Genomic DNA, 16,818 nt, shown 5'->3' with positions numbered 1-16,818 from the left:
TCCCTTCCTTCTATTTCCGCCTCCCTTTTCTTTCCCCTTTCCCTCCTCTTGCCTATAGGGCAAGTTAGATTTCTATACCTCACTAATTATGTTATTCCCTTCTTGAGCCAAATCTGATGAGAGTAAGGTTCAAACAATACTCATCTCCCTCCCTCCTTTCCCTCTGCTGTCTTCTGGTTCAGCTGTTCCAGGGTTTTTCCTGAGGTGATATTTTCTGGGATTTTAGAGATTGATAAGGGAGGGTGAGAGCAACTTACTTCTTACTCCACCATCTTGGCTCCCAGAAGTGGAAGCTCAAATATGTTTCTTAACTAGCTCTTATTAGAAGTACTCCAACCATAAAATAAAATCTTTCTTTCCTGTAAGTCATCAAGAGATTTAAATTTTGTTCTTTGAAACCATTTTCTTTACCAGTTGCTTACATTGAACTTCCTTCCTATTCTAAAGGTCTTTTATTCCATAGCAAGGGTAAAAATACAGCCTTTACCACTAACATCTTTAGTTCTTCTCACCCAGGACTTCATAAACTACTAAAAAGCTTCATAAATTCTTTCTGACATTATTTTCCTCAAGTTTTAGTGTCTTAACCTCTGACAAGGTCACACAGTAAGTGACAGAAGTGGAATTTGAACTCAGGTCTTCCTCTTCTGGTTTCCAGGTCCAGACCTCTACCCAAAGTGTCACTAAAATGCCTCCTCATTACTCAATCCATACATATAATTGCGATGGCCACTGTAAATTAATAATTAGTTTGTCCCAAAATAAGACAAAAGAAAGAGTGTAGGCCAGGTTTGATTTAATTGTGCAGAGCTTCCAGCAAATGCAAACTGCCCCTCTCTGGGCAAAGACCACTCATTAACAAACAAATGTTCTCCCAGAGATACCACACTGCTGCAAATTTTGGAATATTATAAGGTCCATGGAACAAAAGTCTTGGGTGACTTAAAGGACAATGGAGAGTTATACAGTAGCTTCAAATGGGCTGCAGTGCATTCCCAATGATGACCAGGGCTTACTTAATGCATGGCATAAGTTATATCATTAAGTAACCACATGGCCAGAAAAATGATGGCCTAGCCAGGTCGCAAGAATGATGCATAAACAGATTAGAGCCAAGGTGTTTGACTGGCACCCAGCAAGTGTACAAAGCCCTAGAAGAAACTCTCCAACACTTTTGCTTGGCTCCACTGTGAAGGAATATTGTAGACAAGAAGTGCTAAAGATGAGAAGATATGGGATTGTTAATTTTATAACATCTCTCATATATATACCTTTCTCTGCTCTGACACTGCTGCCACCCTGGTACAGGTGTCATCACTTCACATCTGGACAATTGCATAGTCTTCTGGTTGGTGTTTCTACCTCAACTCTTTCTCCATTCCAGTCCATCCACACTCAGCTGTCAAAGTAATCTTCCTAAAAATGTTCTGAATGATTTAAAAAAGAAATAATTATGAATATAGTATTCATGGCCTGAACAACAGAAAAAAATGTTAATTTGAAGTAGCAAGTCCCATTAAAGAAACAAAAGAGAATACAATTGACTGAGAATGAAAATGCACAGAAGTAAAGGGCTCTCTGGAAGAAGAGGATAAAAATGCTATAATATCCAAGAAAGCGCGTTTCTAATATAAGCAAACAATTGGTCATGAAAACAGGATTCATAGAAACAACTTATGGGGTACAACTCCTCCAGAAAATGAAGTGCTAATTGAAAGACTGAAGATGAAGCAGGAGAAGGAGAAGCAGGAGAAGAAGCAGAAGAAGCAGAAGCAGAAGAAGAAGAAGAGGAAGAAGGAGGAGGAGGAGGAAGAGGAGGAGGAGGAGAAGGAGAAGGAGAAGAAGAAGAAGAAGAAGAAGAAGAAGAAGAAGAAGAAGAAGAAGACAGAGGAGGAGGAGGAGGAGGAGGAGGAGGAGGAAGGAAGGAAGGAAGGAAGGAAGGAAGGAAGGAAGGAAGGAAGGAAGGAAGGAAGGAAGGAAGAAGCAGAAAGAGGAGGAGAAAACATATACTGCAAATTCCAAGACACTTTCCAAGAACAGTTGCAAAGAAAAGTAACAAATTCTGTGAGAGACCAAAGAAAAAAAACTGCAAACATAAGGGAAAGAAATTTTAATAACATTAGACTAATCTGCACCTTCCAAGGGGGAAGGGAGTAATGTGTTTCAAAAAGCAAAGAGGCTCAAAAAGCAAACAAGTTGACACATTCTGCAAACTTAATCCTAAACATTAATAGTAATAGATATTCATTAAAAAGAATTATATGAAGAATTCCTAGGGAAAAAAAGCAAATCTGATTTGTTTTTTGCATTCCAAACTCTGACAAAAGCAATACAAGAAAGCTAAACAAATATAGCAACCAAGAACAACAATAAAAGAAAAAGAGAGCATTAAAAGTTTCCTTTCTTTTTCTTTCTTATTCCTTTATTTATTTTTAACTTTCATTTTTTAACATTTTGAATTTCAAATTCTCTCTCATCCTCCAGCTATCTGCTGGAACACATTGAGAAAGTAAGTAATGATACTCATTATAGGTTTGAAGTTCGGCAAAATATATTTCCAAGTTAGTCATTTTTTTTTAAGCAAGAAAAATAAAGAAAGTGAAAAACAATATTCTTCAATCTGCACTTAGCGGTCATTAGTTCTCTCTGGAGGTGGATAGCATTTGTCATCATTAGTCTGTTGGAATTACCTTGGCTCATTATATTCATCAGAGTAGCTAACTCTTTCAATGTTGAACATCATTATAGTATTGTTGTTCAACAAACAAAATAAAACAAAACAAAACAAAACAAAAACAAATGCCTGCTGTTCTGTATTTGTTTGTGAGGTTTTCATGTCCTAATACATCATCAATTGTTGTGAAGGTGCCATGAAAAGATGAGGAGGGAAAAATATACTCTTTTCTATTTCCATTCAATTTTCTCCAAATGTCTATCATGTATAACTTTTCTAAAATTCTATTCATCTCCCAAATTTCTTTGTTATTTACTTAATGGTTAGATTTCTCTAGCTTTGAGAGATAAAAACTGAGGTTCCCTTACTAGTATAGTTTTATTTTTTATTTCTTCCTTAACTCATTTAACTTTTCCTTTAAGAATTTGGATGCTATACTGTTTGGTTCATGTATATTTATTATTAACATTACTTCTTTGTATATGGTGCCTTTTAGAAAGATGTAGTTTCACTTTTTATTTCTTAATTAGGTATATTTTTGCCTTTTCTTTGGCTAAGATCATGATTGCTACCCTTGATTTTTTGTTTTTTTGTTTGTATGTTTGAAGCATAATAGTTTCTTCTCCAGCCCTTTATTTTTATTCTGTGTGTGTCTTTCTGTTTCAAATGTGTTTCTTGTAAACCATATATTGTTGGATTTTGGTTTCTATTCCATTCTGCTATTGCTCCCATTTTATGAGTGAATTCATCTCATTCATATTCACATTTATTACTAACTGTCCATTTCCCTCTTCCCTATTTCCTTCTGTTTTGTATTTCTATCTATCTTTTAACCTTGTTCCTTTTCTAAAGCCTGTTTTGCTTCTGACTATTGCCTCCCTTATTCTGTGTTAAGTTTTATACCTCCACCCCCTTTCTTTTATCCCCCTTTCCCTTCTACTTCCCTGTGGGGCAAGATAGATTTCTGTGCCCGTGTGTGTGTATGTACACACATGTACACAAAATGTATGTCTGTCTGTCCTTTTATCTATCTATCTATCTATCTATCTATCTATCTATCTATCTATTCTTCCCTCCTTGAATCAAGTAAGATTAGAGTTATTTTCAAGCATTGCCCATCTCCCATCATTTCCCCCTCCACCATAAAAGCCCTTCTTTGTACCCTATTTTCTGCAAGAAAATTTTCCCATTCTTCTTCTCCTGTCTCCCTCCTCCCAGTATATCTTTCTTTCTCATTCATTCATTTTTTTGAGATCATTTCAACTAAATTATCTCACTCCTGTGTACTCTATGCAGAGTCCTTCTAACTGCTCTAATAATGATAAAGTTCCTAGGAGTTATCAGTTTTTTTATAGAAAATTAAACATTTTCTCCTTATTGAGTCCCTTATGATTTCTCTTTCATGTTTGCCTTTTAGTGCTTCTATTGAGTCTTGTATTTGAAAGTCAAATTTTCTATTCAACTCTGACTTTTTTGTTAGGAGTGTTTGAAAGTCCTCTATTTCACTAAATATTCATTTCCCCCCTAAGGGATTATACTTAGGTTTATTGAGTAGTTTATTGTTGGATATAATCCTAGACTCTTTGTTTTCTGGAATTTCATATTCCAAGCCTTGTGCTCCCTTCATGTGGTAGCTAGTAAATCTTGTGTGACCCTGACTGTGGTTTTATAATATTTGAATGGTTTCTTTTTGGCTGCTTGAAGTATTTTCTTTTTGACTTGAAGTATCTGGCATTTAGATATAATATTCCTGAGAGTTTTCATTTTGAGATCTCTTTCAGGAATTAATCAGTGGATTCTTTCAGTTTCTATATTACTTTCTGGTTCTAGAATATCAAGGCAGTTTTCTTTTATAATATCTTGAAGATGATATCTAGGCTTTTTATATGATCATGGCTTTCAGGTAATCCAATAATTTTTCAACTTTATCTCCTGGATTTATTTTCCAGGCCAATTGTTTTTCCAATGAGGTGTTCCATCTTGTTTTCTATTTTTTTCATTCCTTTGGTTTTGTTTTATTGTTTCTTGATTTCTCATAGAGTCATTAACTTCTTTTTATTCACTTCTAATTTTTAAAGAATTATTTTCTTTGGTGAGCTTTTGTATTTCTTTTTTTTTTTATTTGGCCAATTCTGCTTTGTAAGGAATTATTTTCATTAATAAAATTTGTGCCTCTTTTCCCCCCATTTAGGTACTTATTTTTTACAGTGTTATTTTCTTCAGCATTTTATGTCTGTTTTACCAAGCTATTAATCATCTTTCACAATTTCATCATTGCCCCCACTTCTTTTCTCAATTTTCTTCTACCACTCTTTTTTAAAATTTTTAAATAAATTTTAGTTCTTCCTGGAATTCTTGTTGGTTTTGTGTCAAATTCACATTTTTTTTCCTTTGAGGCTTTGCTTGTAGTTGTTTTTACAAGGTTGTCTTCTTATTTTGTTTCTTGATATTTCTTGTCATCATAGTAGATTTTTATGTTCAGGGTTTTTGGTTTGTTTTTGGTGTTTATTCATTTTTCCAGACTATTTCTTGACTTTATATTAAAGTTGAACTCTTTTCACAGTGAAGGGTTGTGGTCCTGAGTTTCAAGCTTTTCACATTACTGTTTTCAGAGCTAGTTATGGTGCTCTGGACATTTTTGGTGCTTCCAAATTGGTGTGATCCGGAGGACGTATAGTCACTACTCCCTTGTAACCACAATCAATATTACCCCTTAGGGATCTATTCCCTTACTACTAAAAGTGATATTCTCTTCATGATCCCTTCTCCTTTGTGATTGAAAGTGTTACTTTTTTTCAGGGCTTCTGATCTCTTGTGATTGCAAAAGATACTGATCCTCAGGTAACATGCTCCCTTGGGATAGGAAGCAATCCTCTCCTCCCCGGAACTTTGCCCTGGAATTGGGTATAGACAATGGAGTTTCCAAATAATGTCCTGTCTTGTGCCCAGTACTAGCACAGGGGTACCCTATAGCTCCTTTCTGGTCAGTTGCCTGATCCCCTTACTGTATCTGGTTTAGGAGCTACTGAATCTGTTGCTGTTGCTGCCACAACCTCTAGTGTCCACCCATAGTGTTGCTACCACATGGTCTCTGAGCCAAACTTCTCCACGGTGTCACAGACCTTTCCTTCCAATCTCCTAAGTTGTCTTGGTCCAGAAAAATATCTTACTTCAGCCTTTTATGGGTTCTACCACTCCAGAATTTTGAGGCATTATTATTTAGAGGGGGATATTGAGAGAGTTTGGCTGCTTTCTGTACTCCAATATCTTGATTCTGACCCCAGAAGTCTAATGATAAAGAATAGTATGAAAGAATGCTTCAAATCACTGATAATAAGAGAAATATAAATCAAAACAACCTCGAACCTTCACTTCATACTCTGTAAACCGCCAAAAAAATGAAAAAAAGATTGGCATAATCAGATCTGGAGAGATTTTAAAGATAGTTATACTTTGCATTGTTGGTAGAATTATGGATCAGTACAGTCATTTTGGAACACAATTTGGTATTACTTCAATAAAATCACTAAATTTGGCCCAGAAATACCATTACCAGGCTTATGTCTCAAAGATGCGTTTGACAAAAAAGAAAGTCCCCATAAAGACTGAAATGTTTATGGGAGTGTTTTTTGTGATAACAAAGAATTCGAAATGAAGTAGATGCCCATCGATTGGGAAATGGTTAAGCAAATGTCTTCCGTGAGTATAATGGTATTGTGCTCTAAGAAATCAGCAATACAGGGAGATGGAGCCAAGAGAGTGGAGTAAAAGCAGTGACTTGCTTGAGCTCTCCCCAAACCCCTCCAAATATATGTATAAAATGGCTCTAAACAAATTCTAAAGCAGCAGAACCAACAAAAAGACAGAGTGAAACAAATTTCCAGCCCAAGACAACCTGGATGGTTGATCAGAAAGGTATATCACTCCAGGCTGGGAGAGGAGCATGGTTTGGCATGGGCACACAGGCCTCAGCAAACCTGAAGCAATCCTCAGAGGACTGAATCATGGGCAGCTGTGGTGTTTTCCAGACTTCTCAACCCATGAACGCCAAAGAGAAGGTCAGTAGGAAAAGTCTGTGAATACAATGAGAGAGAAGCTTCATCCCAGCCCCAGTCCCCATGCATGGCCCTGGGGTGACAGTTGCTTCAGGAACTTCTAGCCTACAGACTGAGGCGATTCGAGTGGCTGGTCAGAGGGGGATTGCAGGGATCTCTTTGCTGGTGGAGGATTCTCTTACTTTGCCCATGCTTGGATCTGGGTCACAGTTCTGGGTGGAGGCCCTGGAGCGAGGAGGAGTGCTGGCTTGGTGGAACTTATAGTAATGGTGGAGAGGAAATCCTCCTCACAGTTTCAAGGGAGAAAAAAGCACATGTGATCACTCATAGACCAGAGAACAGGCCAGGAAAGGAGTAAATGCCTCGCCCCTTATCATACCACCTTGGAAGAACTGAAAATTTACAGGTCCCTAGAATTATCTCTGAAAACAACTGCACAAAACCCCTGAAGCTTGGGACAGTACATTCTCCACACTGGAAGCAGACCCCTACCTTAACAAAGAATTTATAACTCAAGCAATTGGCTGGGATCATGGGCAAACCTCACAAAAAAAGTCAGACCATAGACTTTCTTTGGTGACAAAGAAGATCAAAACATACAATCAGAAGAAGACAACAAAGTCAAAGCTCCTACATCCAAAGCCTCCAAGAAAAACATGAATCAGTCCCAGGCCTTGGAAGAGCTCGAAAGGGATTTTGAGAAGCAAGTAAGAGTAGTAGAGGAAAAACTGGGAAGTGAAATGAGAGTGATGCAAGAAAATCATGAAAAACAAATCAACAGCTTGCTAAAGGAGACCCAAAAAAATACTGAAGAAAATAACACCTTAAAAAATAGACTAACCCAAATGGCAAAAGAGGTCCAAAAAGCCAATGAGGAGAATGCCCTCAAAAGCAAAACTGGACAAATGGAAAAGGAAATCCAAAAGCTTACTGAAGAAAATACTTCCTTAAAAATTAGAATAGAGCAATTGGAAGCTAGTGACTTTATGAGAAATCAAGACACTGTAAAATAAATCCAAACACATGAAAAAAGTAAAAAAAAAAACAATGTGAAATATCTCATTAGAAAAACAACTGACCTGGAAAATAGATCCAGGAGAGAGAATTTAAAAATTATTGGACTATCTGAAAGCCATGATCAAAAAAAGAGCCTAGACGTCATCTTTCAAGAAATTATCCAGGAAAACTGTCCTGATAATTTTAGAACCAGAGAGCAAAATAGAAATTGAAAGAATCCACCGATCACCTCCTGAAAGAGATTCCCAAAGAAAAACTCCTAGGAATATTGTAGCCAAATTCCAGAGTTCCCAGGTCAAAGAGAAAATATTGCAAGCAGCCAGAAAGAAATAATTCAAGTATTGTGGAAACACAATCAGGATAACACAAGATTTAGCAGCTTCTATATTAAGGGACCTCAGGGCTTGGAATATAATATTCTGCAGGGCAAAGGAGATGCGATTACAACCAAGAACCACCTACCCAGCAAAACTGAGCATAATCATTCAGGGGAAAAAATAGACATTCAGTGAAATAGAGGACTTTCAAGCATTCTTGTTGAAAAGACTAGAGCCCAATAGAAAATTCAACTTTCAACTACAAGACTCAAGTGAAACATGAAAAGATAAACAGGAAAGAGAATTCATAAGAGACTTATTAAGGTTCCTGCATGGAAAGATGATATTTGTAACTCATGAGACCTTTGTCAGTATTAGGGTAGATGGAGGGATAAATATATGTAGATAGATAGATAGATAGATAGATAGATAGATAGATAGATAGATAGATGGATAGATACATAGATACATAGACACATAGATACATAGATAGACACATAGATAGAGGGCACAGGGTGAGTCGAAGATGAAAGGTGATATCTGGAAAATAAAATTAAGAGGTGAGAGAAGATTTTACTGGGAGAAGGAGAAAGGGAGAGGTAGAATGGGGTAAATTATCTCACATAAAACAGATAAGAAAAGGCATTTGCAGTGGAGGGGAAATGGGGGAAGGTGAGAGGGAATGAGTGAATCTTATTCTCATAGAATTTGGATTAAGGAGGGAATACCATACAAACTCATTTGGGTATGGAAATCTATCTTACCCTACAGGAAAACAGCAGGGGAAGGGGACAAGAGAGCAGGGAGATCATAGAGGTGAAGGCAGATTGGGGGAAGTGGTAATCAGAAGCAAACACTTCTAAGGTGGGACAGGATTAAAACAGAATAGAATGAATGGGAGGCAGGATAGGATTAAGGGAAATATACTTAGTTTTTCACAGCATGACTACTATGGAAGTGTTTTGCATGACTACACATGTATAACCTGTATTGAGTTGTTTGCCTTCTCAATGAGGGTGAGTGGAGAGTGAGGAAGGGATAAAATTTGGAACCCAAAGTTTTCAAAACAAACGTTAAAAAATTGTTTTTACCTGAAACATGGAAATAAGATATACAGGAAATGGGGCATAGAAATCTATCCTGCTCTAGAAGGAGAAGGGGATAAGAGAAGGGGGGTAGAGATAGAAGGGAGGGCAAATTAGGAGAAGGGGCATTCAGAATGCATGACATCTTGGGGTGAGGGGAGCGATGAGATGAGGAGAAAATTTGGAACTCAAAATCTTGTGCAAGTGAGTATTGAAAACTAAAAAAAATTAATAATTTTTTTAAAATTAAAAAAATGGGCAATACAATGAATTTTAAAAATCATAGAAAGATCAGTATGAACTGTCAGAATCAATCAAACAAGGCCAAAAAAAATATACAATATGACTACACCAATGTAAGTGGAAACACCAAAAATTTACACACAGACACGTAGACATAGACACATCCACAGACACACGTACACACACATACATATATGTGAATCTTTTTGTGTGTTTATGCATACACACATATATGTATGTATGTATATATATGTATGTATGTATATGTATATATATATATGTATTATAAAGAACAAACATGGTTAAAAAGAAAAGATATATCTACCCCACCCTTTTCAAGCAGTGGTAGGTCCTCAAGCAATTTACCTTTCACAGATTTTCAGATATTTTTCTATAAATTGATGCTGGCTTTTTTTCTATTCTTTTTGTTCTTTTGTCTTTAAAAATAATATTTGTTATATGGGATGGCTCTGTTCAAGTAAGACAGGGAGAGAGATACTAGAGGAAATTGCGGTAATGTAAAAAATAAAAAAAACAGCTAACAAAAACTTATTCAAAACAAAACAAAAATGAATAAAAATCATTGTATTATAATGTTATTGTTATTGTCATTCCATCAAGTCCAATTCTTTGTGACCTCTTTTGAATTGTTTAGGCAAAGACACTAGAGTGGTTTGCCATTTCTTTCTCCAGCTCATTTGACAAATGAAGAAACTGAGGTAAACAGGTTTAAGTTACTTGTCCAAAGTCACACAGTTACTAAGTGTCTGAGGCTGCATTTGAACTCAGGAAGAGGAGTCTTCCTGACTCTAGACCTTGCACTCTATACATTGTGTCCCGCTAGCTGCTTATAATATAATAAACAAGTGGTAAAATGTTACTGAGAGGAATAGTTTCAACATACTTTAAATTAGGTGTGTTTGATCAAAGAGTTAGGAGCTCTGATGGCTCCTTTGTCTCTATACTAGTGGCCCTCACAGTATTGCTAGCCCTGTTGCTGGCCAGAAATCCTCTTCCTCTCCTATCCCAAGCACCACCCTGAATTCAATGAGGTCCCAGTTTGAAAAGGTGTAAAAGTCACTGATCATGTTATCAGTTAAGTTGGGCAAGTAATTCATTATTTCTAACCTTCAATTTTCCCTATCTATTAAGACAGACTAATGGAAAATAAGACTCAGTGGTTAAATAAATTATGGGAAGATAGTTAAAATTCATCTAAAATGACTGCACTGAACTCTTGACAACAAATAAAAAACTCTCTTAACTCTCTATATTTACCTAATGTGAAATTAAGATTAAGATAGGAGATCAAATTGCAATATTCAATAGAAGGGGTTCTCAATATATTTTGGTTTCTGTGCATACATTTGCTTTAAAATTTTTGTTTCATTTTCTTCCGAATGTGATTATGATACAAAGTGACTGGAGCATTTTGTTTTGCTCAGGCAACATAGCCTTAAGCCCAAGTGAAATATATTTCTTAGAATTAAATGTGTATATTCTAAATTAGAGACTAAATGGATAAAGTTTTTGTATCTGGAATTATTTGAAGAAAAAAATGCATCCAGGTTCTAGCTCAACATTAAAGTATATTAATTCTTCAGCAGTAACTCTTTACCAAGTGTCCTTTCTGTTCTTAATAACTCCCTTTACACATTAAGTGTGGAAGGGAAAACTAAAAATAAATTAATTAATTTTAAAAATTTTTTCAAAAGAAATGAGCAATACAATGAATATAAAAATAACCCCCTTTGCACATTAATTAAATATAGCTCTTAGCTTTTAAAAAAAGATTGTAAACCATTCATGACCACATGAAACAAGTGATGAGAAAAATGTGAATCAAGGCAAGATTTAGGTTTTACTATACACTCAACAAATTTACAAAGATAACAAAAGATGAGAAAGGTGAGTATTGGAGAAGATGGGCAGACTACTGCTCTGTTGATGAAGCTATAAATTGGCTCAACCACTTTGGAAAGCAAATTAAAATTTTGCAAAGAAAGTGACTAAAATGACTATCACAATCAATATTCTTCTGTAGGTATGTAACCCAAAGAGGTTAAGTTTAAAAAAAAAAGATTCTGTATAAAATATTTTTTATAGCAGCACCTTTTGAAATAGCAAGAGCTGGAAACAAAATCAAAGCTCATCAATTTGGAAATAGCTAAACAAGTTGTATTACATGAATGTAATGGAATATTACTGTGTTGTAATGAATATTATGAATAAAAAGAAACATGGGAAAATATATGACCTAATGTAAAGTGAAATAAATATAATATAGAAAACAATATATACAATGACTATAACAATGTACATGGGAAGAACAACAAAAAAATTTAAGCTGAATGCTGTAAAATTATGACAAATCCTAGCCTCTAAGATGAGATTTGAGAAGGTAACTTACACTCCTTTTTGGAGGTGGAGGATTATGCATATAGAACATCAGATTCCCCAAATATATTGGATAGTCTTGCTAATTTTTCTATGTTTTTATTCTTCACAAGTGATGACTCTCTGGGAGTCAAAGGGAAGAGAGATATTTTGGGAAATGTAGGTGATATAAAACCCATCAATCAAACTTCATTTTTAAACCATCATATGGTCTCTATATTTCTTGTGATGGTTTTATTCATGTAGTGCTCACCAATATATACTTCTGTCCCTTAGGATTTTATAATGCAAGGACATTCCCTCCAAAGGGAAAAATTCTCATAGAACTCTTGTCATACAAAGCAATTCTTTCTCAAGGGACCTATTCTCCATAGGAATATTGTAATTCAAGCTGATTACTTCCCAAATGTGAGCCCACATCTCAAACAAAAGTAGAAGCATCTTTCACCTAGGATACCCCTCCCCTGAAATAAGTGAGGAGAAAGGTGTGGAGTTCTCTAATCTTGAAGTAATTGACTTCTGTACTCAATTTTTTTTAAATCTTTAGTCCCACTTCCCTGAACAGAACAATTATAGCTCCCCAGCTATTTAGAGACAGTGAAGTCAGGGGGAACCTCTGAACAAATTGTCTAGGTTATGTAGTTCTCATGCTGCCCTTTTTTTTGGACTTTGTGATACGTTGAAAAGAGAATTTTCCAACATGCTGTATTCCCAGAAATTGTTTCCCCTGGTAACAGAGAACAGAAGGTGGCAAAATAAGCAGATTTGAAGGTAAATTATTCAGAGTTTCTTCTCTCTGGCACTGATTTTTTTTTTATTTTATTTTTCTGTAGAATAGGGCAGCTTATTGCATTGGTACTGAATACCTAGCCTGAGGCTACAACCTCAACCTGATGGACATCTGATAAAACCCCTATAATCTAGATTCCTGTATTATGTGGAGTCCTCTGTCTACAATTTAATTTTTTGTGATAATAATAATGTAATTATACAGATCACTTTTAGGTCAGTCAACAAGGGTTTACAGTGTGCTAGCCATTGTGCTAAACTCTTGAAGATACAAAGAAAACAGATGAGGCAAGATGGAAACAATTATACATTGCAATATATATACATATATATATATATATATATATATGCACATATATATGTATATGCACATACACCACAAACTACAAACAGAATTTTAGACCTAAAAAAAAGTGCTGGGCTTAGAGTCAGGAAGACCTGAGGTCAAATTGTGCCAGAAATACTTGCTGTATGAAAATGAGGAAGTTATTAAACCTAGCTTAGCCTTCATTTGCTTATCTGTAAAATGAGGGTTTAGAAACTGTGACCTCTAGGTTCCCTTCCAGTTCTGAATTTATTATCCCATGGAGACTGTGATATATCTAAAAGGTGCATGGATCTGATGCCAGAAAAGTCTTGAGTTTAGCCTTTGCTTCTTACACTTAGTAGCTCATGTGACCATAGCAAAGTTATTGAACTTCTCCCAGCCCTGGTTTTCTCATCTATAAAATGGGGGAGGGGTATTAACACTTGCCTCACAATATTGTGGTGAGGAACAAATGAGACAACATATTTTGTAAACCTTCAGATACTATGTAACAGTTTTTACACTGTTGTTGAAAATGAGGAAACTGAGGTTTAGCAAAGTTGTTATTTCAAGGAGTTAGTACAAGGAGAAAGTAATATGGACCACTGCCTGCTTAAAACAGACTATTATAAACTCAGTATTTTCTCAACATTTAATTGTCAACTCTTTGCCAAAGTCCCAGTGTTAAGGGGAGTTAAGATAACATAGTGAAAGTGTCTAATTCCAAGTATTTCTGATAAAGAATGAAGTAGGTAGCTTATTTGAATTATATTGTTGTATTACCCAATGGCAAAATTACCAGATGCAATCTCATTTGTGGTACTTAATCACTCATAGCCGGATTTTTCCCCCTTGCAGCATGCTATTATGGAAAGAACAACAGACTTGGAGTGAGGCCATTTGTGTTTATAGCCCTATTTTGTTTGTCATGTATGACCCCAGGCAAATCTCTAAACCTCTCTTCATTGGCATACCAAAAACCCTGAGGAAAATTAATATTGTACTATATTATTTAATAATCAGTATTTCTTTGTGATCTATCTTTTACCTCATTCTGACAAAGTCAACTTTTGAAGGACTTGATTGAGGTAATCATTCCCGAGCCTCCAAGACATCTTCTTGTTAGCCAGCTTGGAGGGTGTTGCTTTTGTTTACACAGTAAGCATAGAAGCTAGCTTGAGCTAGGCCCTCCCCAGAGGATAATTCTTGTGTCCTTGGTTTTCCTAATCAGTTAGGGATGACCTGGTCTACATGGGGGAAACCAAACCAGAGAGAACCTGATTGAGATGGCTTATGGTTTTCTAACTTAGATTGCTAGAGTCAGCTGGGTCTCATGAAGCCTCTCGTATTCCTTAAGTGTCAGAGAGGGGCATAACCAGTCATATATAAATGTCAGCCTACTTTCCCTGGCTACAGACTGATCCTTTCACCTGAGGGTTAGTTCTACCCCCCAAAAAATGAAGTAACAGGGAGGATTAGAACATCCACCAAAGAAGATTGCCTTACCATTGCCAGGGGAGGTCTAAATAATGTATACAGCCAGACAAATCAGAAGAAAGATACACCTAAATTTAAAAAAAACTGTCAGCCCTCACTCCACATCTTTTGGCACAAATGGAGATGGAGCAGAAACCCCTTTATTAATAAGTTGATATCTCCCTCAGAAAATTGCCCCAGTTCACCTTTCATTAAATTCCACTTGTGACATCCCTCACCAACTATGTATATCTTACATGTAGTAGGTAGTAGATAAAAATTTGTTAAGACTGACTTGAATTAACATACTAAAATCAAATTACATTACTGACTATAAATTCCGAGTATAATGTATAACCTAAAATATGTATCTGCCCTAGTGTTGGGCACCACATTCTATGAAAAGTAGGCATATAATAAATATGTATGGAATGAAATCAAATTGAATGAAAATATGCTTTTCTTTCTCTATCTTTGTTTATTCCATTCCTCATACCTGTCTCCTCTCTGTCCAATTCATCCTTCAAGTCTCAGTTCAAACCCCACCTCAAACCCTGCCTCCTCTTTGAAGTACCTTGTAACTGAACTGAGTGAGTATACAGTGATCTCTTCTTGTTCCAAATTCCCCTGCATTTAATGTCTGTGCCACTTATTTGGTTCTCATGGGGAAACAGATCTTAGAATTTAGAGCTCTAATGGATCATCAAGATCATCTATTCCGATCTCCTCATTTTTATAAATAACGAAACTGAGGCCAGGACAAGTTAAGTGACTTGCCCGAGGTCATATAGATAACAAAAAGAAAAGCCAGGATAACCAGCCATGGAAAGACATGTGTGGTATTTGTGGTTTCACAAATTAGACTAACATTCCCTGGGGGATGATATCTACACATTTAGCTTTTGGGTATCCCATTGCGCTTTGCTCATAGGGGCCACTCAGTAAGTTATCTATTCAGAACCTACTGTATATTCATCAGTTAAAATAAATTGTTGGAACTATGCCCAAAGAGTTATAAAATTGTGCATGCCCCTTTGACCCAGCAATACCACTTCTAGGTCTGTATCCCAAAGAGATCATACAAATGGGAAAAGGAACCACATGTACAAAAAATATTTTTAGTAGTTCTTTTTGTGGCAGCAAAGAATTGGAAATTGAATGGAAGCTCATCAATTGGGGAATGGCTGAACAAGTTGTGGTGTATTAATGTAATGAAATACTATTGTGCTATAAGAAATGGTGAGCAAGGAGACTTCAGAAAAACCTGGAAAGGCTTGTATGGAGTGAGTACCTATTAGTGGTGATAATAATCACAACAAAATCTCAAATTGAAATGGCATTTAAGTGCTGCAAGGGGTCAGGTATGATAATCTGTCCAAACTGAAGGTACTATAGCTCAGGCTCTATGAATCCCATGGAGATCCTCAAACCAAGAGGCATGAGGCATAGGGAAGGAGTTCAGAGGCAGACCCTGGGTCCTTGATCACATTTAGGGAACAATGCTTATCTGTTCATGGTGCCAATGTCAAATCTGTCTGTACTACAGAAAAGACACCTGCTGGTCAGGGAGAGGAAACCAATGGTGTCTGCACATTATACAAAATATAATACACCTTTGAAACTCTGACCACAAGCTCCTAGGGAATCATGGGATTGTTAGAGCTAAGAATCATTTGCAGACATAATTTTAGTTACTCTTTGTTCTAAAAATGCTTCATTTTCCCTTTGTATTTCATCTGTGTAAAAACACAAAAAGCAGTTATTGGTTAACCTGCACATCCTTCTTAGAGCAATTCCCTGTCTTTGTTTGGCTTCCTCTGTGGCACTGTCAGGAACTCATTTTCTCTAGGGGGTCACTGCTGAAGCCTGGGAAAAATACCAAGTCGGAAAGATTTTCACAGCACAAGCAGTGTCTTTATTTTGCCCCTAAACCAAGCTTGTAATTTTTCAGAATGGCCCTTAGATGAAATCATTAAAACATGTTCCCAATTGGAGTAAGACCTCCATGTCAGCTGAACGCATTGTGCTGAAATGGTTGCTGGAATAGCGGGTGCTCTCCTCTTCCTCATAAGTGTGGCACAGAGGAAAAAGGACTGGATTTACTCTGTGCTGCCTCTCTCTAAGGCACAGATGCAATAATGTGGACTATAATTTGGGTTCCTATCTTATCGCCATAAAATCCTGTAAATTCGACTAGGGCATGAGCTATATTTTAACCTAACTTTTCTCTCAGCCCCAGGGCTTATCACAATGGTCTGAATAGGTTATTATTGTAATAAATGTTTGCATGAATGAATGACCTGCACTTAGCAGAGTACCTGACACATAGTAGGCACTTAATAATTGTTAACTGATTTACTAAATTTGAAGTCTGAGGATGTTGGTTCATAAATTGGCTCTGACACTTTCTACTTATTTGACCAAAGGGAAATTCAATCCTTTGAATCTCAGTTTCCTC

This window comes from Vombatus ursinus, unplaced genomic scaffold (genome assembly GCF_900497805.2).
Source record: "Vombatus ursinus unplaced genomic scaffold, bare-nosed wombat genome assembly UNPS02000580.1, whole genome shotgun sequence".
NCBI lineage: Eukaryota > Metazoa > Chordata > Mammalia > Diprotodontia > Vombatidae > Vombatus > Vombatus ursinus.
The sequence above is the reverse complement of the archived record's forward strand: the minus strand, read 5'-3'. Positions refer to the sequence as shown.